Here is a 4,849-nt window from a genome sequence, read left to right on the forward strand (position 1 = left end):
GCCATAAAAAAGGATGAGTTTGTGTCCTTTGTAGGGACATGGATGCAGCTGGAAACCATCATTCTTAGCAAACTATCACAAGAACAGAAAACCAAACACCGCATGTTCTCACTCATAGGTGGGAACTGAACAATGAGATCACTTGGACTCGGGAAGGGGAACATCACTCACCGGGGCCTATCATGGGGAGGGGGGAAGGGGGAGGGATTGCATTGGGAGTTATACCTGATGTAAATGACAAGTTGATGGGTGCTGACGAGTTGATGGGTGCAGCACACCAACATGGCACAAGTATACATATGTAACAAAGCTGCACATTATGCACATGTACCCTATAACTTAAAGTATAATAATAATAATAAATTTAAAAAACATCTGTGTGGTGAATTTTTTCAAGTTAATTTTCTGGTTGGGATATTGTATTATTGTTTTGCAACATGATACCATTTAGGATAATAAGCAAAGAGTAAATGAAAATAGTATTTCCCACAAGTGCATGTGAATATACATTTTTTTCAAAATAAAAGATTTAATCATAAAAAGCTAGGATTTTCAATAGAAAAAAATAAGCTGGTATATTCAAAATACATCTGTAATTACATTAAAACTAACTAGACTAATTTGATTTAATGACCAAGTTTGTTACTTTGGATTAAAAACAAAAAAGAATATTCCAAATATATGTATAATATATAGATGTGTATATATACCTATATATTAATGCAGAACGAGCACATTTTGTACAGTAAGACTAAGAACAGTTTAAATAATAGGATAGAAGAATATACAAGTAGATATTAATGAATATAAATCTGTTTTTTATTTATCCTAATATAGATAGACTTAAAGGCGAGAAATATTTCCAAAGGTATAGGACATGTCATAATTATCAGGCATCATATAACTGGAATTTATAAAAATTCTAAATCTACTTGTATCTGACAACATAATTAAATATACACAGTAAACAGTCACTCAATAATATAGAGAAACACACAGATCTACTATCATAGTGGGACACTTTACCATCTTCATATAAAACCTAATACAATAAACTGGAAAAAATCGTGACTGATGCAGAGGATCAGAGCCTCTAATGAACACATATGACCTGCTTGAAATATGTACAACACAGCACTAAAAAACTTACAATACTCATCCTTTATAAATACATATAGAACATTTCCCAAATTAACATATATGCTGAGTAAAATCAAGCCTCAACAATTATCAAAGGATTGAAATCATCTAGCATGAAATTATACTAAATAGAAATAGCAAAAAGATAATTAGAAAATCCACAAATATTTTGAAATTTTATGATACACTTTTAAATAGTCCATACGTGAAAGAAGTAATTATAACAAAAATAAAACATTATCAAATGAATTTTTTAAAATATATGAATATCAATATTTGTGGATTTCCTATTCTGGCCAAGACAAAGTGACCTCATTCTTATCAGATGCTTCCTGATGCAACTAAAGAACTTCACACTTAACATGACAAAAGTATGGGAAGCCCCTGTGAGGTGAACAGGTAAGCATGAATGACTAGGGACTTCAAACTCAGGGATAAAAAAAAGTGCTAAGTCCCTGGCTTTTCCTCCTGCATGTCCTAGACATGACCCTCTGAATCCGTCCCTCTGAATCCTCCCCTCTGAATGGGTAACAGCAAGATTTTTAAAAACATAAACCCTCCAATGGAAACCTGTTACTCTAAAGGACTAGAGAATGGGTACACTGAAAACAAACAAAACAAAACCTTTTGGCAACACCTGCCCAAATTCAGTCAAATATCAATGGATACATTGTCTCCCTGTTCACAAGGTTTTCAGCAGGACTTAGCAGGAAGCTGGTCTTGCATTCCACACCTTAAAGAAGCAGGCTCCAATTTCCCTGCCAGGGTAGTGTCAGTGGGGTGTCCTGGACAGCTGAACTATCATACTCACCTGCAACAATCAGACTAAACGGGCTTGTGGGAGATGGGACAAGTAAGTACTGTGCCTCCATTTCCGTGCTGACAAGTGTGGCCCAGCAAGGAGCTGGGTCTCTCCCACCATTATCACCACGGTGGAATGAGGTGGTACTTGGTGGAGCTAGTTGGCCTCTCCTATCCATCCACCTCCTTCCTTATGTCAGTAGAATTCTGTGGGGAGCTGAGCTTCTAACTCCAACCTTTAGCAACCAAGAAATGTTAATGATCCTGTCCATCTACCTTTCCAGGTGTCAGCATGGTGCAGTAGGAAACTTAACATATACACCCATGCAGTCCTCACAACAAAGAGATTGCCTGCTAAAAACAACAAGAAGAAGAATAAGAACAACAACAACAAAACCCAGATTAAATAGGAACCCGAATCTCAACATTTAATATCCAAAGTCTAGAATGATTTTGTTAAATCACTTGTCACATCAATATCCAGGAAAATTACAAGTTGAACAAGAAAATAACTAATGATACTAACAATGAAATGAATGAGATATTGAAATTATCTCACAAAGATGTCACAGTAACCATCATAAAAATGCTTCAACAAGCAATTAGAAGTTTTCTTGAAACAAATAAAATTGTTTTTAAAAACTTTAAAAAAGAAGTTATTTTTAAAAGGATAAACTAGAACTGAAAAAATAAATCAAAAAAAAAATAAAATGATGAATAGGCTGAAGAGCAGAGTTAAATGACAGGAAATAAAATTTGAAAACATAAATACAGATCAATAAACTTTTCCCAAACTGTTTAACAGAAAGAAAACAGATTCTTAAAAAGTTTCTCAGTGATGTGCAGGACAATAATAAAAGGGTTAATATTTGCATCAACAGAGATCCAGAGGGAGAGAATGTAAAGTGAGGCTAAACAAGTATTTGAAGGAATAAAAGTCAAAACTTCCCTAATTTGCTGAAAGTCATAATCACACAGGTTTAAGAAGCAGAATAAAGCCCATTTATGAGAAACTTAAAGAAATATGTGCCAACATACTTCATAATTAGTCTTCTGAAACTGAAAAAAAAAAGAAAAAAAAGTCTTCAAAGCAGAGAGAGAGAAAGAACATATTACTTATAGGGGACACCAATTTGAATGACAGTGGACATTAATGCCTAACATATTTTAGCTACTGAAAGAAAAGAACTGTCAACTCCAAAGTCTGTGTCCACTAAGATAAATGAAAACTAAAGGAATTAGATGCTAGCAAATCTACCTTTAAAGAATGTCTAAAAAAATTATCTAAGCAGAAAGGAAGCGATAAAAGAAGCTTTGAAATTCAGAAAGATCATTGATGGGTACACTTTGGGTTAAGTATAATGGATTATCCTTTCTATGAGTTTTAAAATCTTATTTGATGGTTGAAGCAAAATTCATAATACCACCCAATATAGTGTTTGATGTATGTGTAGGAAGTTAAGGCAATATCTTTATAAACAGGAAAGATAAAGGAATCTTAATGGAAGCAACATTTCTATACTTCATTCAAAGTGGTAAAACGTTACCAGTAGACTGGGATACATTACCTACACATATATCTCGAGCAACCAGTCAGAACACTATGCAAAGTGATATACTCAAAAATACTATAAATAAGTCAAGAGGTGATGCTAAACTTGCAGGAGTAACTACAAGAGTATTTGCTGGAAATGTGAAGATCTGGCAATATATATTAGGAAAAATAAATCTTAAAATTAATTATCAAAATGGACTCGCAAACTAAAGCCTATGGGACAAATCTAGCCTGACACCTGTTTTGTAAATAAGTTTTATTGGAACAAAGGTGTGCTCATTTATTTATATATTGTATACGGCTATTTTTGTGGCAGAACAGCAGAGCTGAGTACTTTGTGACAGAGATATTAAGGCCTGCAAAACATAAAATATTTACTATACAGCTCTTGGCCGGGCGCGGTGGCTCAAGCCTGTAATCCCAGCACTTTGGGGAGCCGAGACGGGCGGATCACGAGGTCAGGAGATCGAGACCATCCTGGTGAAACCTAACATGGTGAAACCCCGTTTCTACTAAAAAATACAAAAAACTAGCCGGGCGCGGTGGCGGGCGCCTGTAATCCCAGCTACTCAGGAGGCTGAGGCAGGAGAATGGCGTAAACCCGGGAGGCGGAGCTTGCAGTGACAGGGCGAGACTCCGTCTCAAAAAAAAAAAAAAAAAAAAAAAAAAAAAATTTACTATACAGCTCTTTACAGAAAAGTTTCCCAATCCCCGGAACTTATATCTCTCAAAAAGCAATAAGAACAAAAATTCAAGCAGAAAAACTTAAGAAATGGAAACAATCAGGGAAAAAGCAGAGGCTCATAAAGTATATATATAAGTTAAGAGATCCAAGAAAGTCCCAAATTAATCATTTTTAAAAAATTAACAAAATGTACAACTCCTTAGCAAAACTGACCAAGATAAAAAGAGAAAAAAAAAAATTCCAGAATGAAAAGGAGGACACTACTTATCTTACACTTAGTAAAATAGATAATAATATAGGAATATTAAAAGCAGAAAATAAATCTTATAATTTAGACCAACTATGCCGCTGGGCATGTGGTTTATGCCTGTAATCCCCGCACTTCGGGAGGCCAAGGCAGGCAGATCTCTTGAGACCAGGAGTTCAATACTAGGGAACATGGTGAAATCCCACATCTACAAAAACAAAACAAAACAAAAAAATTAGCTGGGCATGGTGGCATGCGCCTGCAGTCCCAGCTACTCGGGAGACTGAGGTGGGAGGATCACTTGAACTCAGGAGGTGGAGGTTGCATTGAGTCAAGATCGCCCCTCTGCACTCCAGCTTGGGCAGCATAGCTAGACCTTGACTCAAAATAAATGAATGAATGAATAAATAAATAAACTATG

General features: G+C 35.4%; 1 protein-coding gene across 1 annotated transcript in view; it reads left to right on the forward strand.

Moving 5' to 3' along the window:
• Positions 1-4,849, forward strand: part of SNTG1 (syntrophin gamma 1) — an 895,276-nt gene that overhangs the window by 575,821 nt on the left and 314,606 nt on the right. The gene's annotated exons all lie outside the window — the stretch shown is intronic.

Source organism: Papio anubis, chromosome 8, assembly GCF_008728515.1.
Source record: "Papio anubis isolate 15944 chromosome 8, Panubis1.0, whole genome shotgun sequence".
NCBI classification, from domain to species: Eukaryota; Metazoa; Chordata; class Mammalia; order Primates; family Cercopithecidae; genus Papio; species Papio anubis.